The sequence below is a fragment of the Lagopus leucura genome, unplaced genomic scaffold (assembly GCF_019238085.1).
Source record: "Lagopus leucura isolate 7727_CA_CO unplaced genomic scaffold, USGS_WTPT01 Super-Scaffold_100008, whole genome shotgun sequence".
Classification (NCBI taxonomy): Eukaryota; Metazoa; Chordata; class Aves; order Galliformes; family Phasianidae; genus Lagopus; species Lagopus leucura.
In genome coordinates this window covers 34,188,592-34,215,831 of record NW_024962265.1, presented here as the reverse complement: position 1 = coordinate 34,215,831, position 27,240 = coordinate 34,188,592, and positions in this window count along the sequence as shown.

Below are 27,240 nucleotides of genomic sequence, written 5' to 3'. Positions count from 1 at the left end.
AAGCCTATATACCATATGTTACACTTAAAATATTTAACTTCAAGAGTTCAGAAAATCATACTAGTAGCAAATATCTCAACGTACTGTTTTAAAAATTGTGACTTTATTAACAAAATTGCCTAATTGCATTTGAATTTGAAAGCTTTGATTACTCTGGAATCATATTTTGAGGGCATTTTGTGTTATTAGGAAGGTACCTGGATAGAAGGATGGATCAGAGAGATGGAAAAGATGTCAAGAATCAAGTAATCTGTTCTTCATCCCAATGGTGTTAACTAAACCACTCCTGCCAGATGCTGGTTTGGCCTCTTCTTAACCATCTCCAGCTGCAGAGATTCCAAAGGCAGTTTATTCCCAAGATGTTTGCAAAGATGTGACAGAACAGCTAAATAAGTCTGAATCGATGAAAAAGTTCAAGTCTGGAAGGTACAAGAGAAACAGCAGAAGAACAGCAGGGGTTAATAACACCTTGCTGAGCAGGTCCTCACATCTACAAGCAGCTTCTCTGAACACTTTGACTTGGAAAACAAGAAATTACTTGGAACAAGGGAAAGCCTATGAACAGACTGAGACAGCACAATACCTAGTATAAAATTAAACTCCAGTGGCACAAAGCAGTTATATCAGTAGCAACTGGAGGCCTGGCATATTCACATCCTTCATCAGACACTATCCAGGAAATATCCAGTCTGATCAGTTTTAAGGAAGTATCAACTTGAAAATACGTATTTCCTTTACCCTGTTACTTCTGTATTCAGATTATCCACATGTTGGGAATAAAACCTTTGTTCACACATACTCAGCCTCTGTTCTTGCAAAGGCACTTTTTCAGTGCAGGGTAACTGTGCTAACCTGATGCTGCAGGTGGAAATGTGGCGCTATGAAATATCTTCTTTCCTTGATGCCAGGCACCAATCCAGCTCTTTCTGCCAAAATCAGTGATGGGCACTTTATTTTCTACTGCCGTGAGTAAATCTTGATGTTCAGAAAAACACACCTAACTGCAGATTTGTTTTTCTGCATCTGTGGGTTCTGTACCTTCACTGAATATTAAAGCCCAGACTGGAGAATAACATCTTGTAGCTTATTTACCATTACTGTATTTTTACAGGCCACAAGCACTCGTTCTGTAAGTGCAGCAGTTTTATACAGTTATGCAATCCATTAAGAGCTGCCAGTGGCTTGATTGTGCTGCAGTCTTGTAGGTGATTATATTTCCCATACCACTACATAACAACTTGCCATGAGTTGCTCAGGCAGAGCAAGTTACTGTGAGCATAGTCACATACCCGGGTTTGCACCCCAGCACTGGCCAGCATGTGGAATCAGGAAAGAGGTTATGGCACGACACAATGAAACCAGCACGCAGGCCAGGGCCTTTACAGATGCAGGCAATAGAGGCAGCACATCTGGTTTCCTCAATAGTGGGCATGCAGCCGGATCTGTAGAGAGGACACACACTGAGGTGCTATTGGACTGGTGTGAGGAGATGGCCAGGTTGGGCAGGGTGAGCCCTCTGAGAGGAAGGGACCCCTGGGAAATGTGGACAGAGGATGCAGCACTTGGGAAAAGGGTATCCAACCAGCACTCTGCAACACTGTCTCCTTGAGCAGTACCATGTTGCTTTGCAAGCTGCTAGGAGAATTTCTTTCTGTCAGGTTGCACCTATGCAGGTAACATACAAAAGGCTATTTCTTGTGCTGATCCCTCCAGAGAAGAAGACAGACAGCTCCCTTTCTCAGCTGGTGGAGGGAATTCACCCTCCATTCTTGCTTGGAAGCACTAATGTAAATCAGGAATTGCCTTTCTCTGTGATCCTTATCTAGATCTTGCTGCTAAGTTCCCATCCCTAGTTCCCATCAAGGAGCAAAGCTAACAGCAGTGGATGGTCAAATGCAGAGCTCCTACAAAGGCCAACGGCTTTTGGCAAAGATGATTATGTAATTTATTCCGAGTTCAAATTTTAACCTCAATGCCTTCATTATAATGTTCCATATGGACTTGCCTTAGATTTAATACTTAGGAAAGTTTTTTAAGTTTGGAAAAGAAACTAAGAAAATGCAGGACTTCAACAACCAGGCATGAGATGAGAAGACTTGCAGTCTGTGCAGGATCTATTGCTCTTGGCCTGGCTTTCATTTCAGAAATTAGTATTAGCCTGTGAAAAGGGCTCAGCACAACCTCCTTTTCTTTAAAGAGGAAACATTTCTGTTCCTGCTTTAAATTGCTCCTGCACATGCTTGGCTGCCATATCAGCTCTGCAGCTCTCAAACCAGAATCAGGTGCATAGCTGGAGTGGTCTCACAGGGGACAGCTGCACTGCACCAACTCTCCAGCAGTGCTAATGAAATCCAAAGCTGGGCATTAGAAACTTTCCCTGGCCCAAATAAGGGTAGACGCAACTAGAGAGAAGTTAAATTAGATAAAAGGTTAAATTAGAGGGGAAAAAATGCAGCTTCTGATGTAGCATTTAATTATAGCAATTGTTATTTCTACCTCTCAACAGGGCTTTGATCATTTCGGTGCCTGGAGATATTGCTCTAGACACCACCAGGTTGAAGCTCTGACCTTGGGGAGTTCAGGGAAGCCACCAAGCTGTGAGCTCTAAGGAACACAACCAGACCTGGAAAAGAAGAGGAGGCACTTACCCTGTGAGCAATGGGCTCTACCAGCTCCTGGTGATGGGCAGAACCTCCTGCTCCTGCAAATGCATGGTGTCAAGGGCATCTTGAATTTTTAAGATGAATTATGTGAGATGTTGCAAACATACTGACAGGAACTGATCTTCTCTGTGTGAAACATCTGGTCTTCTAAATCACCATAGATGTTTGCTAAACCTCTAGAATGAAAAGCCTGAAGAAACTGTCATTTGGATACAGTTTTCTGTAGCCAATGTAGAGATGCCAGAATACCACAGTCATACAATGGCTGTTCTTACCACACAATACAGGACCACATATGAAAAGCAGTAAATCACCAGAATATCAGATGGGTGCTTGGTGCACCATATCCAAGCCTTTGTGCAACCCATGGGAATTTGTGAACATTCTTAAAATAAGGAAAGATCCCATCCATATCTCAGACATTAGTGAAATTACATTCCATGGGTCACATAAAAAATAACATGGCCCAGCATGTCTTAATCCAAAGTGAGATGCACTTTTCTTCTATAATTAATACTTCTGTGTTTGCCAGCAAGACTCCAGCAGCATTGGTTCCCAGTGGAAAACTGTATAAAATCCTAACAAACAGACCGGTTAAATTGTTATGTTTGCTGTTTTCCATCTCCAGCTTGGATACACCAGAGGTTGTATCAGGCTGCACTCAGACAGCACGCTGTTACAACATGAGAAGCATAAAAACAACACCAAATGTTTTACTCAAAGGCAGCCATTTGTGCTATTCTCCTGGAGACAGACAGCTATTTTCTCATTACTTAAATAGGACCTAAACCCTATAAGAGAAGCTACAAGTAACAGTCTCCTTATATCTGCAAAGGAGGCTTCCCTAACTGCTGGCTCTAAACCAGCTTTTATTTGACAGCCATGCCATAATTACGTCTGGGTCAGGAGACATCAACTGACAAATTTTATTTGGAAACATTAATTGGGGAAAGAAGCAATAACCAGGCAGAGCTAATTATTTGGGATCCATTTTACACTCCCCCAAAGCCTTTCACTGGTTAACAAAGGAATTAACATAAAAAGCATACCCTGAACATTATGAGAGAGGAATAGTGCTAAAAGATTAAGCAAAGCCAGAAAAATATGCAATGAGCTCTGAAATTTCAGCTGAACACTTTGGAGTAGGGAAGTGAAGCAGTAGCTTGAAAGTTGTTGTAACAGATGGGGGGATTTGGTCAGTGTGCCAGGGAGGAAAGTTCCTTTTTCCACATCTCTGGAAGACAGGACATCAACCTGGTCATCCATCTATCTTTATCTTGCTACAGTCATTGCTAGTTTCTGAACAACTGATCAACAAAAGGGTTATACTTTAAAGTAGCTGATCACAAACTGCACTGAGTTTTCCAACCAATGGTTGCCTAAAGCCACAAGGTATTTGCTGAAGGCAATTTTTTGGATCTTCTGATAGTTAAAGCAGATTCCTCAGTGAATGAGATCATCAGTGACTGGGCTGCAGCCATAACATAAGTTGCTGGCCAGCAAGGATCAGAAGAGATGGTTATAATGGTATTACCACCTGTTTGGCTCACCTGGCTGGGTGAGACATGTTAGCCAGTCATTTCAGTGATGTGTATGACAAGATATAAATTTAAGTAAGTTCAGACATGGAAACAAGGACTTTCAGAGGAGAGTTTCAGACCACCAAGCTTCTCACTCAGCACATATGCTCCTCACCTCACCTCTGCACATACCTGCTGTGGAATGAGAGTTCCTGCAGGGCCCCAGCTCCTATCTCTCCTTTGGCTTCAGAGACAATCTAGGAGGAGCAGGTGCTCAAATCAGAGATGTAGTGCTGAGCAGGGTGACACCTCCTGTGTGACCTGTGGAACAAATACACTCCTCAGAAAAGCAGCTCTGGTTGCTGTGGCACCACGGCAGTGCCTCAGAGAACACGTGCTTCAGTAGGCTGTATGAAGGACAAGCCATCTGCCATCCGATACACTGCTAAGACGCCATGGCAAGCACAGGCCTGGCCCCACCCCAAGAGCAAAGCCCTTCAAATCCCAGGGTAGGAAGAGAACATATACAACAGAAACACAAGAGCTCTACCATTTTGGAGGCAGTTTAACGTCGGATGCATTTGGAGGACGTTTTGTTTCACTGAAGGAGGCTTGTAATACCAGATCTGAGGTTCTCTCCCACTTTGTCAGGGAGATAGATAAAACATCAGCTGATCAAAAAGAGGTTGCTCTACATCACTGTGCTGCAGAAATAAGCAGCATGGTTTGGGTTATTCCTGTGAAATGCAGAGGGCTGGCAGCCTCTCACACCAATGCCTTCTGGTCTGGAAATAGGCCAAGTACTGTCACAGCACTGAGTTGGTTGAGATCAGGAGTGACCGCAGAGCTCTCACACTTTCAGAAGCCCAGTGATCTTACGTGGCACGGGGAAGGAATAACAGGAGAGGGAGATGGGGCAGACAGGAGGGGGCATGAACTTGTCTATGGATGGGTAGAAGAATAAATTATATAAAAAGTAGGAAGTAAGTCTGAGAGGTTTTAAGAGCACAGAACAACTTTTATCTCTACATTCTTCTCTTATGGGTTTTAGTTGAACAGTGTATATCTAACATAGATTACAGCATTGGCTCAGCATAGAAAACCAGGTTGATAGTCCACCAATGGTTTAACCACTTTATAGTGTACAGTTTAATCATCGATGTCTACCCACAAGCCATTCCTCTTTCTGCCATCCCCCTTGTCTGAGCAGGGCTGGCTGAGCTGGAGGTGCTTACAGCAGCGCTGGCATTTGCACAGCAGCATGGCCACGAAGAACAGCTGGGGTCTTGTAGAGGGCCAGTGCACCCTGCTCTGCATATTCAGCTGCTGACGTTCTTTGGGTGCAATTGCCTACATATCCATATGTGCATATCTACAGCATCCTGCAAAATCATTCCTAGAGAAGAAGGGCAGCACCTCAAACCACTGAAGATCATTAAAAAAAAAAAAAAAAAAAAAAAAAAATTCACTAATTATTTGTATAACTGGGATAGTGACAAAAATAAATCAGACAAGCCTATTTAAGATGATAAACTAGCATTCTTATCCCTTTTCCTACCAAGGTTCACATAAGTCTGCACTTACAGCAATCTTCTGACAGGTAAAACACCTAATGCTCCTCAAGAGAGAAGGAAACTTTGCAGTCACCAGTGTCAGGCCAGTTCTTGATGCTTTACAGTCTCTTTCACAGTTCTGAGTGTTCATTTCAAAATACTGAAGTTAATGCGTTCCTAGAAAATATCAAAAGAGCAACATAGAGGCTCTACAACAAACAAGTTTTTGTTCCTACATGGCTTTCCCCCCCGAGGGCTACAGATCATTTAATGGAAGGATTGGTTATTTTAAAATGAAGTGTTCATTACAGTATTTTCATTGACAGTTCAGTGAAACTGTCAGCTCTTCTCTCTCTAATTGCTTTTGATCAACAAAAGAAGAACATGAGCTCTTAAAAGAAAATTATTTTGACACAGCTATAACTGCTGCCTGTTTAAAGAGGCTGATGTAGAAAAAAAGCAATCAGACAATGGCAGTGAGAAGAGAAAGGAAGAAAAAGAATTGAATGTTTTCCCAAACGATCTATTGTTACTTCGGTATTTTCATAGTAAAATGAGATTACTCCAGAAGACAAATCCAGGTGTTCTTCAGCAAAGTCTGCCAGAAGAATTCACGTGGCTCTGCTTCTGCCTACATAACAGGCCAATCCCCAACTGGTTGTAGGGGAGAAAGTTGTTAGCTCCTGTTGCCTGAGTTTCTCAATGGTGCCATTCAGTCAAGTTACAGAGTCTGACTTGGAGAGTGTGGTCAAACCTGCCATGGCATACCAGAAATTGCATTTAGGCTACAGCTCCAGTCATAACACAGGTAGCAGCCATGTAATCCTAAACCATAGTGGAAAGTGTGATCTGCTAGTGCTTGCATTTTAACAGATTCCTGTCAGGCATCCTGCATGAATAACTTTGATAATTAAGTATTAACACATCACATGGAAAGCTAACTAATAACATGCTCCTTTAGAACTTAAATAGAGATTCTTGTTCACTTTTAGTTCTTTTTTTCTTTCCTCCAAACGCTGAGATACAGAATGGAGGGAAGAAAAAAAAAACCAACTTGAAACCTGGAATTTTATGTCTTAGAATCAGAATAGAAGGAAGAACTCACACATTCAGGGAAAAAAAAAAAAAAAGAGAGACAAAAAGCCTCCAAACATCGAAAAACCACCAACTCATGCATTCATTACATCCCAGGATGATCCAGGCTCATGGGTCTCAGCACAGCTCAAGGAGAAGATTCAACACAAGTCTCCCCCAACTCACATGCCTCCTGCTCATCTGCAGTGTTTGTTTCCTGAACCCCAGTGCCTCCTCCCTTCTCCTCAGAGTACACCATTCACACAAATGCACTAGAAGGACCCAACATCCACCCCAGCCCAGTCCTCCCTCCTGGCTCGAGGCTCCCTTCCCAGGGCTTGGAGCATCAGCATTGCTTCCCTCAGGAAAAGCCCCTGTGAGGAAGCAGATCTTCTATAACAGTAATCCTGTAGTGAAAGAAACTACTACTCAACCCTAACTGGCGAAGCTAGATCTAATATATGATATCAGGAAAGAGAAAGTAGCAACAGCTGTTGTTGAGCACATTTGGTTCAGGCAGCTGTGCCACGCTCTTTGGAAAGGACACTGATGTCCAGGTTATGTGTTATTGTACTGTTTTTTCAAATAGGTGATCCTAGGGCACATGAGTACCTTTGAAGCTGAACTGCAAACTCCAGAAGAGCAGGAGGAAAGCAGGAACACCCAGCTGAGAGCCTTTCTCTGCCTCATCTAGCCCATCCATTTCACAACACATCTGAGCTGGAAAAAGAAGTGTTTTCATCATTCTGCAAAGATTGCAATTTAGAAAATCACATCAGGCTTCACACAATCCCATCTTCTCCCTGGTCTTGAAGAATGAGGCTGTTCCTGCAGATAAAAGACCCACAGGTTCTGCCTGACTCTTGACACTCTGCCAGGGCACAGCCTATAAATAATCAAGTGTAAGAGCTGGAGGAGCCCACACACCCCAAATACTATATCTGAATCCTGTGGCGATGGCAAACTTCTTTTACTTTCCAATGGTTTTATTTCTTCCTCCTTGATCTATAACTCCCCAAGAAACCTCCCAGCCAGATTTCTTCTAATTTCGCCTTTTTGTCTCTATCTATCAGCCATTGGTTATTTTTACTCCCATGTTCCTAATGTAGCTTGAAATGAAGCCTTTTTATTTATGTATCTGCCTCCTTGGTGATGTATGCACAGTTTGAGGAGAGAAATAATTACAGGCTGCTGCAGAAGAGCACAACAGTCTGGTGTCATTATGTCCCAGGCAAACTCCAGCTTTGTTTGCAATTTGCAACATATGGGATTTCTTTTGAAAGGCATTTGATCTGGATGTTGTTTCTCTAGACAACATGATAATTTAAATCAGATCAGGACATAGGCAGTTTCGGACTGCTCCTAAGCAAAGTGTGCAGTGCCTTGTAAGGAAATCACAGGAAAAAAATGGGCTGAGGGTGGGGCAAAGAGGATGCGTCCCTGCCGCCTGCTGGACCGGACATTCCTCATCCAGTGATTTCTTACTTTTAACTCCTTGGGCTAATCTATTACATTAAAGTCACCACAATGCAACCTCCAGGTTACAGCATATCACTATCAATTTTATAAATAAGCATATTAAAATACCACATAGAGATATTTCCATCTGAACAATTGCTTATAAGTAATGATTAATTTGGGTGCCCTAGCATGAACCTGGAAGATGCTGATGTGGCACCATTCAATTTTGCCATGATCCATAAACTTGTGAAGCCAGGACAGCCAGGACAGCTGCTGGCCTGTGCTCCCACCGATGCAGAAATGCACCCTCTCTGGCTCCACGTAAACCATGGATCTGCTGCCGCAAGATGCCAAGACTCGTCAGGTCTGGAGCAAGGCTTATTCCCTCCTTTTGGCTACAAAGTAGAAAAGAAGACGGTGGGCGAATAGTCCCTGCTGATCAGCCACTAGCACGCAAAGGCCGTCAGCCAACCCCGCTGTGCTGCCCAAGCTGATTGTCTGCATGCCCCACAGCCCGCACACAAAGCCCCTTTGTTTCTGGAGAAGTGTGCTGAATTTTGCCACATTCTCTGCCATGTTTTGTCTCTTCTCACTTCTGAGGGGAAGGTCCAGATTCTGCGGAGCTCTCATCCCAAGCTCACTACCCAACAACGCACAGTAAAATGTCTGAAGAGGAAATACTGACCATTAAGATAATTTTGAATGAAAGAAAGTTTCAGTAAGTTTCCTTACTGAAACCAGCATTCGTAGCAAACATAACTGTATTTCAGTGTGATGTCTTCAAAATGGTAATGCTGTGATGACCATCTGACTGCTGCAACGGCTGTGTAATTGGGTGATTTAGGATGTGTAGAGCTTTTGAAATACAATGTTTTTGTTCCTTTCAGTAAGATTGCTAACATTTTCCTTTAAGTCATTCTTTTTACATCAATGAATACATTTTACAAAGCTTCCTCTTATTTCAGTACTGGAAGAAAATTCACTTGGGTCAATTTGCTCTCTCTATTCCCATTGTTTTTTAATATCTCCCACCATGTCTTTACAACCATCTCTCCTTTAAATGAAAAAATCTATTTTTTTTTCTATTGTATTTCCCAGAGATCTTTTTTCCTGCTATCATTAATTTTTACTGCCCAGTTCAGAGCACTCTTTGCTCTGTTAAACAGCAGGCAAACAGAACAGGGAACAGTGTTTCTTGTAAGGGGGACAGTGAATTCCTGGAGAGTGAAAATAATGATGCTACATAATTTTTTTCACTCCATTCCTTATACAGTGTTGCACTTAAGCTGTTATGTTTAAACCACTAAGTACATCAACCAGAGGTTCACTGTGAACCTCTGTCGGCAGTCACTCTGAGCTCTTCCCCTCTGTTCCTCCTGCAAATTAATCCGAAGTCCCCTGGGGCAAACCCATCATTCAAATCACGCATGTCAGCAGCTCCTGGACTCCTGGCTCACCAGGGCATGCACTGGTCCCATCCTCCCCACCTCAGCAGGGACACAGCTGTTCAGTGTCATGCCGGTCTTGTCCCCAGCCAAAGCCAGGTCACCTCGAGGCATGAACTGCCCTGAATGTGGTCCAGCAGCAGGAGGCCCGCTTGGTGCTTGCTCTCTTCCATCATTCAGGAAGGGCAGAAGTACGTCTTGTCTCTGCTGCTGTGCTGTAAAGCGAATGGTTTGTGCTCCCCATCACACACATGAAAACACAAGGCATTAGCTAATTGCTCTTCCTAATCTGCATGCTCCATGCTCCAAGAGGAAAGTCACTGCCAATGAATAATAAAGCGCACATTTGCATTTTTTCTTTTTTTTCTTTCCTAACTGAAGCGCAGCTCTGCAAGGAAAGTGATGGTCCTTCTCCGCTCTGTGTTTGTGCAGCCCCACCTCAGGTGCTGTGTGCAGTTTGAATGCCACAGTATAAGGACATAAAATATTAGAGTGCATCCAAAGAAGGGCTACAGTGAAGGCTCCACAGGGCAAGACTTAGGAGGAACGTCTGAGGTCCCTGGGTCTGTCCAACCCAGAGCAGAGGAGCTGAGGGGAGGCCTGATGGCAGCTGCAGCTCCGCACAGGGAGCAAAGGGGCAGCGCTGAGCTCTGCTCTGTGTGACAGCCACAGGGCCTGAGGGAACGGCATGGGGCTGTGTGAGGGGAGGGAGCTGGGGGTTGGGGACAGGGTCTGCACCAGAGGGCGGTGGGCATGGAACGGGCTGCACAGAGCAGTGGGCATGGCCCCATCTGGCAGAGTTCAAGGAGTGTTTGGGCAACGCTGTCAGACACAGGGTTTGATTTTGCGTTGTCCTGTATGGAGCTGGAGCTGGATTTCATGAACCTACAGGCTCCCTTCCAACTTGGGATATTCTATGATTCTATGGCTTGTCTAATTTTCCCATCTGCTCTTTAGATCCCTGTTAAGATGAACAAACAGTCCTGTGGCTCACCTCCTGTAGGCACTGCTCTGCCAGGTTCAAACCTGACTATCTCCTTGCTCCCTTGGTTGGCACAGAAACATTGTATGAAAGTTTGCTTTGCCTACTGTGTGCTTCACTTACTTGAGGCAAGGCATTTCCACAAGACATTGGAGGCACCAGAGCTTCTTGGCTGGGCAGAGGCCCATCCTTTCATGGTTGGCAGGAGTGACAAAAGTAGTGAGAAACCCCTCGCTTGTGAGAACCAGGAGGAGGCAGCTGCTGAGAGGTAAACATCAGGCTCAATTAAAGACCCAAAGTAGTGACTTTGGGCAGTATGGCTTCTGTGAGGCGAAGGAAATCTTCACAGGGAGCGTGAATCCTGCTTGCCCAGATGAAAGCAAAACCAGAGGGAAACAAAGTCTTGATCACTGTTTTATTTACAGGAATGTCACTGAGGCAAAACCCAGCTAAATAGCACATAGGCTTGGCCTTGAGTACAGTAAAATAATAAAAATGTTCCTCACTGGGAATTTTACATTACAGGAGCTATTTCAGTGCTGAAGATTCTGTGTAGATACTTCCATCCCACAAGAAACAATTACTCTTAGTTGTGGGGCTTAGAACTTGTATTCTCTTTCAATAAACTTCTTGAAGGGTAATGTCTGAGAGTAATTCATTTTGTAGTATATTTGCAGAGAACTTGAGTACAAATAATTGTGTTTTACAGTCCTTGAGAGACTCCAGGAAGCAGTTCAATGTCAACTTTTCTACCGGGGGGATCCAGTGTTGCAGATTAAAATGCTATTAAATATACTGAAGATGGTAAACTTGGTAAACTTGGAAGCGGATCTTATTGTAAGGGTAAATTCTGTGATGACTACTTCGTCATTGATTGAAAACCACACCCAACATTGTTTTTGAAGTAGGCAAAGTGCTGACCCGGCAGTGCTGGAAGCTAAACCAGCTAATTCAGGGACACCTCATAGAGATGCAAGCGCATCATCAGCTCCTGCAGACCGTCTCATTCCCATGTGCTCAAATCTACCCGGAAAGGCTCAGCTTTCAGAGCATGAAAAAAATCCATCCTTCACTTGTCCCTGATCTCCTGCCAAAACTGGGCACAGCAGAACTCTTTTGCAATACCAGCTTTTTGCAAGGGTTCTCCCTGGCTGGTGGCTGAATAACATGAATGACACACACAGATAAGCTTCCTCCTGGCTGTAACAGCTATGGGTGAAAACTTCCAGAGTTAACAGTCTTTACCTCTAACCTGTCCACAGGAAAGCCCATTCAGGGTGGATACTGAACCTGCTTCCACTGCTGTTCCACATGCATGCAGTCAGTCCTGGGTCTGCCACATTCTTCACCAAAGAAGCACATCCTTACCGTGGTCCTGGAGGGAAGTGGGGTGTCCTGGTGGAGTGGGCTCCACTCAGGGCTCTGTCACAGCCCTGCACCCCAGGCAGTAGCTCTGGGCACAGCTGGCAGAGCTGCTTATATCCCTGGCCACCATCCAGGCCTTCACCACCACCACCAGCACAAAGCATTTCGGAGTCTTCACAGTTTGTTGTCACATAACTAATACAAATTTACTGCTTAATTACATCCCTGTGAGAGAGCCTTTCTCTCCACAGAAAATATTATTGATATCTGACAGGGCTAGTGCTGGAGGGAGGGCAGAGAGGGCAGCTTAAATCTACACTCTGAGTTAGAAATTCTTGGAAAAGGTTTCTTTTACCCTCTTCTGTTATAAGTGATCAATAGTTGTTTAATTAAAATTCAGCAATTGCAATGCAAGTTTAAATACAAGGTAACAATTGTCAATTAATTAATAGCCACTTGATTCAAAGCATTTGAAGGTTAGTAACTTTGCAACTAATTTTATGTTTCGTAATTCCTGTTCTCCAATATTGTTTGAAAAAACCAATTGACACTTAATTAACCTTATGCCGTTGTCCCATTAAATCAAAACAAAAAGTACTTAGGACATTCAATTCAATCTTTTAACAACCCTGTTAAGCAAAATAGCCAAAGCCCCAACCACATCTTCTTAATGAAATTTCTTGAAGGCACATTCTGTCCCCAGCTTCTGGTAAAATGCAGATGAGTCAGATGTATCCTAAGGGGAAAGAGAAGGGCACTGCTGTCTCATGAAGCAGTACAGTTTGAAAAGTTGTTGGTTGTATGCTGGAGATCTTGTCACCACGATCTCTACAGAGCGGAACAACACTCTCCCTTTCTGCTGTTGAAAAAAGTAAATTCCCAATGGGCCATCTTAGTATCTTACTCTCTGTACTGAAGAGCAAAACCAAACATCTCCAGCCACCAGATTCTACCTTTAAAAAGTAAAAATAAAAATATCTGCAATCCACTAGAGAATGGGAATAAGAAGCCGTGACCATGGCAAGGGGATCGCAGCCAAGATCGTCTCACAGGACACTGAAATAACAAACAGATCTCTGCAACACAAAATGTAAGCAGGCAAATGTAACGTAATTCAAGTTAAGGATAATAAAAGATGCTGCACCTCAGGCATGATCCCAGCACATGAGATCTGGAAGCCACCTGACCTCACAATCACATTTGTCTGCTAAAGTATATGATGGAAATCTTGAAGTGGTCGTGGGGACCATGACTGAGCTGCTGGTCTGGAGACAACCTGCATGGCACATTTCACTCTTGCTTTCACTGTGGCCTGGACAGCCAGGCACATTAAAAGATGAACAAATCTTCTGCTCACCCAGTTAAAATTTACCCCTATGGGGGGGTTCATGGCCGCTCCCTGACTCTTTCATGGCTGCACACCAGCTCTTCAGCATGACCCAATTTCTCTACAGGGAAACTCCTACTTTCTGTACCGTGCTTCCTTCCTATGAGCCATAGTCACTGAAGTCAGAGGAGAAGGACATCACCTCCCTTCAGTGCTGGGGGAAGCAGCTTCCATTTCACTTCAAGCTGAGCCTGACTTAGGGACAGATTTTAGCCTCAGGTCTCTCTCTGCCACTTCTTCCCATTTATTTTGACCTTCTGGTGGGATGCAGCTAGGTTCCACACAGGAGAAAGCTGCTAGTGCAACCATGCGTGAAAGACTCTGGGAATGCAGAGGACCACAGAATCACAGAATCACAGAGTGGCCAGGGTTGGAAGGGACCTCAAGGTTCATGAATCTTTTTTACAGAGGTGCACGTATCTTCATAGTTTCTTTCATATAAAATCTGTGAGGATATCTGGAGGTATTAATTTAAGTGGAGAGAACAAGGTGTGCTCAAAAGGCACACCTGAAAATAACATTTAATTCTATTTTTCAACACATCTGATTATCTCAACACGAGTGGCTGAGATCGGGGTAGATTTGGATTAACTGACCCAAACCTTTTGTTCTGTGCTGTATTTTGTATTTTAAGCACATATCAAAGAATAATCATCATTAGCCAAGATTTAGGCAATACATGTGATCTAATTCTTAACAAATCTTAAATAACGATGACTAAGACATCCTTTCCAAGTTCTATTTCCACTCATCTACAAAATAAGTATAAACAGCATCTGCCTGTGTGTCCCTCAGGGAAGAAACACGTTAGTGTCTTTCTTTCAATTTTACATTTTGGGTGATATCTCATTCCCTATTTATATCGTTATTCTTCCTTATTATTTCAGGCTTATCATGCTTCGCTTAGACATATATTTGATAGTCTCTCTTTTCAAGGGTATGCATATGATTACAAGTTTATTTTCACAAAATATATGCAGTGGTTATCTCTACTAAATACCAAAACAGCATTCAATCAGGAGAATTAAGCCTGTGAAAGAGCTGTTAAGCCAATGTCAAAGATCTTCTAGGAAGACAGAAATTCTATGCAATAACAACATGGTTGGATTAACTTTACAACAAAAGGAAATTAGACTGGATTTCTACAGAGTCAGTTTTGTTATTCTAGCTAACAATATGATTAACATTGAATGAATGGTAAAGGCCTCATTCATGCTTCACTTAGCCCAAATTAATGTGACTGATTACACAGTCCTTCTGCTCTGGCAGAAATTCTCACATCTCCTAGGCCTTGATTATCCAGAGCGTCTCACTTTTAAGCGGACTGACCCCAGCAAGAAGGAAACAGTAGCTGAAGCCTTTGAAGATTTTGCACTTCATTGCCCTTCCCTCACAACAACCAGCTCCAAATTCTTCCTTATGAGTGTAAAAGTCTATGGCCTCTGTTAGAGTAGGAGATCCAACCAGACTTTCCAACAGACATGTAGGTGTAATTACAATAACTCCAGGAACTGTTCCTTCATCAAGGTTGTTCATTTTGTTGTTAAATTATTCCCACACTTCATGTTGCCAATTACCAGACCATCCTATCGTAAGACTGTGCTTGGGATTAGCTGCCTGCCCTCCCAAAGGAGTTTATCTGAATCCCCCAAGAGCTGTAAATTAAGCTGCTGAGGAGTAACCCCTTTCTGCCAAGCACCTGAGGAACCTGACAAGGCCATATGGACTGTGAAAATGCCAATATGCAAACCAAGTGCTGCTTGTGTTCACTGTAAGAAAACAGGTTGGTGCAAACTGACATCAATTTCAGCGTGATGAAGGCTGCAGGAAAAATGCAAGACATGCATTTACCCTGAGAGGCAGGAGACCAAGTGGAGGTAGGTAATCCTCCATTCCTTCCACTCCCCCTGCCCCTTGATATCACTGATGGTCTCTCACTGGACTAAAACATTATCAACATGGAGATCCTTGACTTTTTCTTCTCTTCATTCTCCCCTAGGTACACTACAGATCGGGTAGCGCTTGGAATCACCCACCTCAACCAAAAGAAATCTTTAGCTACATTTATGGAACTGGACTTGCTGGTAAACTGAATGCTTTATGCTGTAACAAACCTGTTTCATTTCATGGCTGATTCACAAGAAAGATGCTACATGCACAGTTACACTGTGCTGCCAAAGTGCTTACCAGGATGTTGGCACGGGCCGGTGGGGATCTTACTGACCACTCTTCAACTTCTGTCTCTTTAGCCATCAAAATACTGACTATGCTCTCTTAAATGTCAGTTTTATTCATTTATGGTGAATGAAGCTGCTGACACATAGGATAGCACACTTAACATCTTAGTTTTAATGTAATTTACAAGTATGCAGTATTTATTACTTGCTATAACTTACCTCAAATTCGGCATTTTTAAAGGTGGATTCAAAACTATTTATTTGTTTATTTATTTATTTATTTAACTTCCTCTAATCTACCAAAGCACTGAGAGCACCAAATCTCTTGCTCAACTGAGAGCAAATAAGCCCTGGGCTCCACTCCTATAAGTCCTACATACCTATGCAGATGAATGAAAGTCAGCACATAAACCCTGGCAGGATCAGCAGTGCCATGTTGAAGGCAAAACAAGAGAGGTGGCTGACCCAAGCACCAACTGGAGGGTAGGAAATGGAAGAATATGCAATGAGTCAAACAAGCTGCAGCTTACATGGCTGCCAGTACTGCCCAGCAAGGTACCGGGATGGGAGCATTGGAGATACCACTTGAGAGGCAGGGACATTAGTGGTCCACAGGTGGGAGTCAAATAGAGCAGGACAGATATCCAAAGTGAAAACTGAATGCAGCTAAAGAAGTCCCAGTGTTGTGTTACTTCCATCTTTAAAAGCACATGAGGTGGTTGAATGCCTTACTTAGTACAAGAAAGTTTGAGGTTTGACTATTCCACTAGTAAAGCAAAGGCAGCAACTTTGTTTTCAGTGGACTTGCCCCAGAAGAGTCGCTGAAGGAAATGGTTCAGATTGGTCATTAGGCAAATTGCTTGTAATATAGTTCTGAACACTGTGAACCAGGCAAATCTTAACTGCTGTGTTACTTCAGGTGGACAAAATCCAAAAGTATTTTTACAGTGAAGCTAAATATAAAATCTGTTATCACTGGCTGTGAAACACCTACACATCCTGGAGGCTTTTGATCTTTTAGAGTAGTCATGGGAGCTTTTCTTTGCAACGTGCTTGATAATTATTTGAATAATTTGGGCAGGAGGCCATAAGGCTGAACATTAGCACGTACTGTGGACCATTTGACTCAGAAAAAAAGTTCTATTCCTTCACTGATCACTGGTTTGATCGTTGGAAACCACTGTTTTGGTTTGTTTTCACCAACTCATGTCAGAAGCACAAAAGGAATTAGTGAATGAGTTCTCTAAATTGCACACAATGACCAGTACCAGAAGCTGCTCATGAGAGTGTGGGAGTTCCCAAGAGGTCCTTCTGGCATCTGCAGAGTGTATGTATCTGGCAACAAGAACTAAACCAAATTCCTCTTCCCAAGATCAACAGGAGAAGGATGGGTATACATCCTAATGTTCCTCCTGGCAAGAGTCTGCTCTAGCTTAGTTTTTTATTGCCATCCTGTAGATTATTTCTGCAAAAGAAAACAGAAAGAAAGGAAAAATAAAAGGTTTCTCTAAGGAAATGCATGTAATTTTCATAGCAGAATAAGTCCTTGAGTCGTGCAAAGGACATAACTGTGCAAATGCTAAAGCAGTAGAAAGCAGCCCTACAAGCTGAAAGATTTCATATCTAGCAATGTTTATGTGCATTTTAAAAGGTAAAAATATGAGTTCTTACAGAAACAAGTATTTATAATTACATTTGTATACATATAAAATAAGTTTTGCTCTTGGCTGGAAAAGATAAAGGCTTGTATGTTAAATTGAAAAGCCCTTATAGCACAGGAAATATTTCCAGAATGCAAAAGAAAACTTCATTCCATTAGAGTGCATTATCATAGTTTGTCCTTAGTTGAAAAAAAAAAAAAAAGGACTATTGGACTATTTTATAAAACCACTATTAATTCTAAAGGTTTCTCATTGGAACAAATAAATGCAGTCTGAGCAAGAGATGAAATTTGATCAGAACCTGTTTGTTGTTCTATCTTTGTTTGCTGGGTTGTTGTTTGTTTGTTTGTTTGTTTTTTTGTTATTGTTATTGTGGTGGTTTTTCTGTTAGGCAATTCACTACCAGTTAATTCATTTATAGATTTAACTATGTGCCCAAGTGTTGGGTAGAGCTGAATGAATTTATGCTTTTTATAGCTACCTTTTTATCCAAAACAAGGCATTGTGAAACCACTAGTGTGGTGCACCACTGTTTTGAAGCTGAAGCTGGAAGTCAGTGAGATAGCTAACCACCTTCCTGAAAAATAGTACATTGTTTTTATTAGCACTTATAGAAGTGGGATAGCAGTAATATGGCACTTGGACACAAAAACAGTGGATATGGAGGGATGATTTTCTAACTGAATATCAGTGAAGGATTTGGGTTTGGGAACTTAACTCGTGACAAGTTAAGACAAAGTTAAGACAAACATTATGTCAGAACCCAGGACAGATTGTATACAGGACTGACTTCATAAGAAGACACACCTCTACAATGTTGATCAAACACTACACATACGCATATATGTGTGTATACTCCGTAGGTACAGTAGATGACCAGTGCATTATAAACATTTCTTCTAACCCTAGTGTGTCTCCCTGCTCCATCACACACAGGCTTTTCCATGCTGGCTGTTTCAAGGGCTGAAGCCACACGGCCAATGTCACACTGTCAGCAAAGCTCTGGGATGGATGAGGAACCTGAGCTCCCTGAAGCTCCTGACCAGAGGCCCTCAGCAGCCCCCACCAGGAAAAATCTGCATCTGTAATTCCTGGCCAAGAAAGGGTGTAATTCATGGGAGGGAAAACCTTGTCCTAGACGCCAAGTGAGCAAAACAAAATGCCTCCTGGCAGGATACAGATGAGGGATTTTTCAAGCACAGCAGATCTAGGCATCAGCTTGCAGAGTCAGGGCCGAACAACTAATGAGACAAGTGCAGCTGAGAGGGAGGAGGAGGTTCAGATGGGCCTTGGGAGATCTTGTATGACAAGTGGAGGGATACAGAAGAAATAATCCCCCTCTGTGAGCTGAATGTACTGCTTTTGGCAAAAAACATGATAAAGATTTAATTACTAGGTAAGAGCAATCTGGGAATCCCTGAAAAGGAACCTCACATTGTTCAAGGCAGAAATAAAACATCCTATCTATTTTTGTCAGCACCTATATAGTTCAGGCTGAGGTGGAACTAACATTTGACTTTAAATTCCTTATAGAGCAAATCTTCATCTTACCCAGCCAGGGATCAAATATCCACAAGCAAGTTCAGTTGTGGTATCACAAGCCAATAGGATTTCTGGTGGAACAAACATATGGAATACGTTTTGCAGAGTTCATTTCACAAACCAGACCCCGCAGGAAACTTGGAAGCACTGGCGGTGGACCAAATCTTGCAGTTTCGCTTTGAGATGTGCAGGGGGACAGTTTGAATTCCTGATGGGAACATTTGGCTACAACCACCAGCCAGCACTTCTCCCCACGGCCTGCTTCTCCCCCAAGGAAAATCCAGCATCCTGTGTTTCACATGTTCTCACAAGGGACAGAACAACAGAGAGAGGCAAGTTTGCCAGCTAAACATCTGCTTGGATAGTGTTCCCCAGCAATCACAGCACACTCAGTAAGCCCTGGGGTGAGCTCACTGAACCTGGGTCAAGTGCTACCACCAGCTGACTTCAAACCCAGCACTGCTCAGATCTCGAGCAGCGAGCTGAAGTGCTGTCAGACATCTGTTGTAACATCTTGGGCTGATTTCCAGGCAGCACAGAGCTGAAGAAATCAAACACAGTAGACTAAATGGTAGGAAGACAATCCCATCTTCTTTTAAACAGGGTTTTTTTCCCTTGACCCCTACTCTTCTAACGCAAAACCAGAAATTATTGCCAGAAATAATTTACAGATTGACATTGATAAATCTGGATTCTTTCATGCAATACACATGAACAGCCAAAAGCTTAGTAAGACTAGTGGAAACTTTTGCTGCAGTCCAGTTAAAACATTATTATGAATATCAGCCAGCCTGTTGTCAATGCTAGTGTAGTTTCTGAACATATCAGAGGGGGAGATGGTTTTTTAATGCTTTGCTTTCTTCTTTCCCTTATCTAAAGAAGCTGAAGTCAGCGTAAGGGCAGAAGATTCATCACTTCAAGAAGTTGAGGTTACATGTTGGGAAGTTGATTGCAGTACGTTTCCATTACTGAGTTAGGGAAGGGGGTACTTGAGAATTCTGGACAAGCCCACCTGACTAGGAACATAATGCATGTCAGAATGATTCCTTCCAAAAATATGTTCTTCAGTATTAATAATAATAATAAGCAATAAGCTTTGTTGGTCTTTGTGTTGGCAACATGAACCATTAAGGTCAGAAAAGACCTATACTCCAACCATTAGCCTACCATCACCATGCCCATGGAAGTCTCATGCCAATTTTTTAAGTTCGTGAGCAAGTTTTTAGCCATTCCTAAATGTGGGCAAATTTCAAGGGCAAGTAAGCCCATAGAGAGAATGAAGAGTAGTAAAGTATTCAGTGGAAGTTTGGGAACTGGATGTTTTCCTGTACAGTCCTCGGACCTCAGGAGAGAAGAAAGAAAGCTGTGGGCAGCAGCTTGGGGTGCTTCTGCTGCAGGATGCACAGAGAGCTCAGTTCTTCCTTACTGTGAGCTCTGTGTCAGGAGCTCACAACATGTGCTTTGCAGAACAGCAAATAAAACAGTAAGTGTTAGAAGAAAGGATATGAAAGGTCTCCTCCACTAAGCTACTGCCCCAGCTGATCATAACTGCAGCTGGTTCTAAACAAAACCCTCTATTGCACCCAAAAGGCAGTTGGACTCCCAGCTGCGCAGCGTGAGCCATCCAAATTTAGGCAAACAGCAACAAAACTTGCAGTGACGGAGTATTTCAGTAGAACTTCTACCGATCTCAGCCACCTCCTCAGGTCCCAGACGTCAGCACCAAGTTTGGTCAAGCACATCATGGTCACCACGTCCTGACACTCACACCAAAATGTGCCAGGATAGAGCAGGGCTGTTTGGATCTCCAGATGCACAAAGTCAGAGCTGTCTGCCAATGATGTCATTAACTTCCAGGCTTGTTTAAATGCACTGAATGTATTCAGCTTTCCCAGTTTTACTCCTTCTGCTACATTCAGTCATACATGTGTCACAGAGAATGTCTTCATACCATTTGTAAGTGAAGAAAAGCAGAGAAAGTCCTGCAGAAGATCAAAGAGCAAGTCAAGGGAAGGGCCAGAAATAGAAGATATATCTCCTGACTCGCCACCCAGAGGTCTATCCATCAAACCTCACCTCTCCACCAAGACGTTAGTATATCTGCCCCACATTGACAAAGTTGCACCAATTCAGAGTTGCTGAGTGTGCAGTCAGAGCACATACAGGATTTCTACCCAAACAAACAGCCTTTGTTTGCAGTGCAGCTGCTCGCATGGATAAAATAAATGCACTAGACATTCCATAGACCATATTTTTATAAATATAAAAATTTTGCATCTCAAATTCTGTAAGAATGAAAGTTTACTAAAATATGAAACATGAAAGGAGACTGTTAATTTGTACAGTATCTCCTCCTCTACTCTGAATGAAATGCATACTTATGCCCAATGGCCCCTTGAGCTAGGTCCAGTGAGACAATCTGGCCTTAAGGAGCCATTAAAATGCAGAGCAGTGGCACAGGACTAGAAAGAGGTCAGAGCCTGGAGGAATCCAATCCTATAGCCACACTGGTGATTCAAAATTTCTGACTGGAGCCAAAGTTGAAAGAGTGAAATTCTTTCCTCCCTTGGGTCAAACCTGCTAGTTTTCTAACGAGCCAGAACTTCAAAAAATTGCCGAATCATCTAAGCCATTCACAGCCAAGGGTGCATCATTTCCTGGGCTGGACTGGCGTGGTACCCAAGTAAGCACTTGGGGAAAATCTGCAGTATAAGAAACCCTTCTGAGTTCAGCTCTTGCTGGTTTCAGATGGGGATTATGCCCTTCAGCCCTGCAAATGCTGTGGAACATGGTCTCTACCAACACGGGTCCTTCTTTATAGGCTGCACACAGATTCCCTGCCCCTTGGTTCTGACGAATGCCAACTGCTCTCCCACCTACTGCTCCAGTGGCCATGGTGGTGCCATCCCCAGTGCTCAACCCCAGCTTGGCGCTGAGGGGTAATAAAGAGCTTCTGCAGAGAAGCAGAGGGGAGCACTTACCTCAATTCAAATCACGAAGTAAGATCGTCTGTAATCACCTGTTCAATGTGAGAACACAATAGGCAGGTTTCCATAAGTTTTGGCCAGGCTTTTTGTGAGGTTCGAGGAAGCAGAAGCCACTTCTACACAGTCAGAAAAAAATACTAAAGGCAAAACCAGATGCTAGAAAGCCTTGAACTCTGAGGAGTTTCTCTTATTCTAGTTCATTCTGAATATTATAATTTCACACAGCTATTAGCTGAACATCGTCTTAATTGTGTGCTCTAGCACCATCTAGCTTGCATTTCGGGTAACTAAACTCCATTATTTCCTCCTCAAGCAGTCAAATGTCTAATCCTGTAAATTCTGCCTGTGTGTACTTTGGTTATTTTGCGTCCTTTGACATTATAATCCAAACAAAAGCAAAACCAGTGAGTGCAAAGCAGTCTCAGACACTGGTTAAACATCTTCTGCAGCCTGCATGCACCATCCCCACCTCACAGCAAGCCTGTACCATTGTGCCTTTAAATAGTTTGCGACTGAAGAAAGAGCCATCAAGCAGAATCTCATCTGGAAATCACTCAAAGTGCCTGAGAATGGACAGGGCTTCTTCACTGAGCAGTTCCTCAGGCAGTGTTCCTGTCCTCCTGTGAGTTCCTATCTTCCCTGCCTGCTGGGCTTGAGCCAAAGATACATCAGCATATTAAATATTTCTAATATTCACATTTCCAGTTTTGTTTAATTAACTAAGGTTTCTTGGAGGAACTCATTTAGAAGAACAACAAATAGTGGGACAAACAAAATCAATACAAGCCCTTGTTCCAAGGGATAAAGCATCACATAATAAGAAAACCAGAGTAGAGTTGCTGCTGGCTGGACAAGCAAGATTAATGATTGATTCTGGGAGTGGGTTTGTTTTTGGGGGATGAAGGAGGCAGCCAGTGGCCTTTGTGCTCCACAGGCTCCCTCTGCCTCCCATCTTGCAGCTGTGATGTATGGCAGCCACAGCCCAAATGTCTTTCAGCAGACTGGGAGCCGGTGCTTAGCCCTGGCCACCCAGTACGTTACACAGCATGAATGCATTCAACACTTGGCCTGACATCAACTTGCCTGCCCAGATCCTTGAAAGAGAAGTTCATCACCAGGACAAATATCTGAAGTTATGCAAACTGTGATAACAACTACCATCATCCTGTAGTGTCAAGCTGTGTACACAACCAAGGTAATGACTCATATTCTCCTCTGGGTCACTAATGAACACAGCCAAGTGACAGCACCTCGGTTTTATAGTGCTCACTGCAGAGATCAGGACGGTATCATCCAACAGCAATCATTACTGCATCTTTCTTGCACATGAAACAGCTACACACTTTTAGTTTGAGTAGCTAATGTGATCCACTGAAACAGTAACAGAAGAAAAAGAAAAGCAAAGTCTCCAGGTTTTCTTTGGAAGATGTAGTACCCACTCTTTTACACAAATGGACATCTCCCTGCTCAGACATGCAGCGTACTCCCTGCATAAGCAAGCAAGGAAATTGGAAATATTTACTTCAGAGGCATAAAGAGCTGGATATCACTGTCCACATCTGGACCAGAGCTGCTTAGCATGATGCAACATTCAGTAGAAGCAAATTCACAAATTCACTCTTGCTCCATATTTACAATTCCCCTGCGTTTGTCACACAAAAAAAACAAGGGCTTGTCTATTGGAGAGAAAAGATTAGTAATCTTCAGCATGCTGAATGAAACTGTCACATCCTCAACATGCTGATCATGCCTGCCTTTCTGAACAAACCTTTATCAGACTCCAGAACTCCTTGACAGCCTACACAAGTTCACTGTTTGCTACTTACTGAAATGTAGGCACAGAGCAGAGCTCTTGAATGGGGTTAGGAGATGTCCGTGGGAGAATAAAGGTGAGCAGCTGGTTTGGAGGTGTTCTGCAATTTGGAAGATGCGGTTCCTCTCCTTGCTCTGATAGTGCCCTTATTGGTAAGGTCAAGTATTTCAGTCTGTCATGCTGTTCCTAGCTTAGCTTGACAGTGCATTGCCTTGTCCCCACTTCATGGACACCAGAACTGCTTGTCAGCTAAAGCTTGGCATTAACTTACTGACATTTGAAGCTACACGACCAACAGTGTGGTTCTATGACATTATGCTGTTCTGGCATGAGCCATCTTCATATTCTAGGCATTTCTCTCTTCTTCACTAAGAATGAAGGCTTATATATGTCTCAAAAGCTAGAAAATACTACAACTTTGGTTGTATTTCTATTAGCAAATGATTGTGTTGCTTTTTTTTTGTTTGATATAATGCTTAAGTGACACAGCCTATTTGTATCAGGTTGGATTCTGTTCCAGCTGAGGAAAGAACCTGAATATAAAAACTCAATTCTTGTTCCAACCCTTCAGTTTAAAAGCTCTGTTTAGTTTTCACAAACCATCGTCATCCAATCAAGTCAATCAAGCCCAGCAAATTACTTTTGGAAATTGCTCACACTGGGAAAATGTGCTACCCTGGGCTCACAAGCAGCAGCAACTGAGTGAAGTGTCATTGCTCAGGGTTTTGGTAAAACCCTAAACATTGTATTATTTATTGATGGTGAAAGTACATCTCAGGTGCTGCTTGAAACACGTTTGTATATTGTATAGTTTGCTATCTCATCACCAAAACTGAACAGATCAGCTCTGAGGCAAAGACAACACCCCCAGAGCTTCAGGACACCAGAACCTGTACATTAGCACTAGAGGCGTTCTTTGTTTCATCTGCTGGCTTAGTGGGAAGAGCTCTGCTGTGCACTGGAGGTAGAGGGTGAGGCTTGTTGACCAGCTCCCTGAAATGGCCGTGGGGTAGGTCACATCAAACCAGTGCTCATGTTGTTTCCTGCCTGAATCTGGACAGCCCCTAAGATCGCAATGCCTCCCATGCCAGCTCTGCCAGCCTGGGGCGCAATCTCAGCTCCGCTGTAAAGGATTATGTTTAGCAAAAAGGACTTGGGACAGACACTGGTTTGGAGATTATTCCCATTTTTGCTGTGTTGAAGATTTAGGAAGGGACTTACATGGTTTGTCTTCCTGCCATCATCTTCAGTTAGCTGGTGAGTTACAAAGTCGTGAAGCAAAAAGCATAGCAATGGGCAAGGAGGCCCATTCAAAATCAGTTCTATCTAGACAATAAGCGAAGGCCATCCCCTGCCCTGCATTTCTGTCTAAGTTGCAATGTATCTTCACTTGTTTATGGGAAAACTCTGTCAGCCAAGAGGTTTAAAAATAATTTTGCAGTCATGGTTAAGTCTCCAAGATTGACATTTTTTTTGTATAACTTGATGAAAAATACAGGAACCATGCTCTGTAGGGACCAGTGCCTGCCCTTCACAGCATCCCCTGACTCAGCAATGCTACAGGACAAACCATTTTCAGAAAGTGCCTTTTCCTGCCCAGAGGTTACGGTACGCTCCAAGAGACATAGAGCTTAGTATTGGGCCTGACTTGAAGCTGGTCCCCCCACTCCATGTCCTCACACAGTGCCTTCCCCAAGTGTTCCTGCACCCCTCCAGCCCCGGGTGTGTGTGAGAGCATGTGCCCAGGGACATGCGGCTTGCCTGCTGACAGTGCTTGGCAGAGCTGCATTATTTCACAGAGGAAACTCCATCTGTCACCATATTCTGCAACAGAACCTGACCTCACTAGCACTAAGGAAGCCCCAGCAGATTAACATTTAATGATGCTTTCAGTTTCAGCCCTTGTAGTTTTTCATTTTTCAGAGGGCAGGCATAGAAGAGAAAGAAAGTCATATATTATGTACAGTTTGTAGGTCTTCTCGCAGCCATCTCCTTAAACATGCTTGACTTTGTCAGGTTAGGATTTCTTTTCTTCTTTTTGCACTGAAAAAAAGTCTCTGCATATACTTTATACCAGAAACATATCATCAGCTGCCACTTATATATACAGACAGGTTTCTGACTTGTGTAACCACATTGCCTAACTCAGTTTAAATATGTAAAAACAGAGGGTATGATTCTTGGTAGCTCTCTGAACAGAAGCAAAGAAACCCAAAACTCCTTCATCTCCAAGATTTGCTCCAACTTGAGGGAGATCCTTTAGGTCAGCCTTTTTGTTGTCTTCAAAAATACTCTTAGCTGCATAACCTAACATAAAAAGAAATACTTAAGGGACAGTAAAGTGACCCAGGAAAACAAAGTTGGCAAACTTCTTGTTAAGAAGTTCTGTTGATTTTTATATCTTCTGCTTTGTGAAGTGCTTGTGTTCTGTGCTAAGGAACATGTGTGATTGTACCCAGAGCCCTGCTCACCCCGAGGCCTGGGTGAGAGAAGGCCACCAGTGCTACATGGAGCAGCAGCTGAAGGCAGCTGAACCCTCTCCAAGCACAGAAGCCCACTGAAGGCATGTAGGTCACTCTGCAAGTAATGCCTCCTGGTTATTTCCATGGAAACTACAACATAGACAAAGAGCACAACAGTACTATTTGATAGAGCAAATCTCACTGCAAAACACTATTTTTCAACAGAGTGACCACTGTTAGCTGTGCATTTTCACCAGTGATGAACAAGAGCCTGCATGCCCAACTGGTAAAAAACCTGCACCAGCAGAGGTGACCCACTGTTTCACGTCTGCTATGATGGTGTCACTGCTAGGAAACTGTTGCCCACACAGTCTATCTTTCCTCAATCTTGACAGACAGAAGGCAGAAGGTGTCAAACCCAGGCTGTGCAGTGGGTGTGGTAGGACAGCCCAGACTGGCAGATTGCTCCATTATCTTCTCCATAGGGCCTGGCATTACTGTGTCACAAGAGAAAGGTTGTCTTCTCTGGCCTGACTCTGGATGTTCAAGCCTTCAGCTAAGTCAGGGTCACAATGCATTGCGTCAGAGTCAATGCTTCATCCCCATTCCAGGCAATCCAGAAACCTCTTTTCAATCCCAAAAGACTTCATTTTACCTGCTGAAGGCTGTGTTTTGTGCTTCTATGGGGAATTTGCACCACCATTCTGTGGACTGACATTTTGATTCTGGTTGTTGCGGTGACACCACATCTCTCCAGCAATAATGATGTGATCTATAAAACTGTCACTTTCAGCCTCATGTTATTTCAATATGTCCTGACAAACTTGCATATGGCGTTCTTTCTGTTCCTGTGTGTGCATTAAGTGGGATCCACCTGGCACAAACTTTGAGGTATTCCAAAGTCGCCACCGCTGCTTCCAATGCATTGAAGTTGATATTCAGCTCCACACACTGTTCCCTTATCATAATCTGCCAATTCACATGGATGACCTGCTTGAGACATTCTTCATTAAATGGTGTGACAATGGTGCATGGACTTCCAGAAAGTAGTTTGCTTTCAAATCACTGTTGCCATTGCTGAAATGCACCACACACCACCTCACCATGCTCACATAGTGTTTGGCCTCCACAAACGTTCAGCAAGTGTC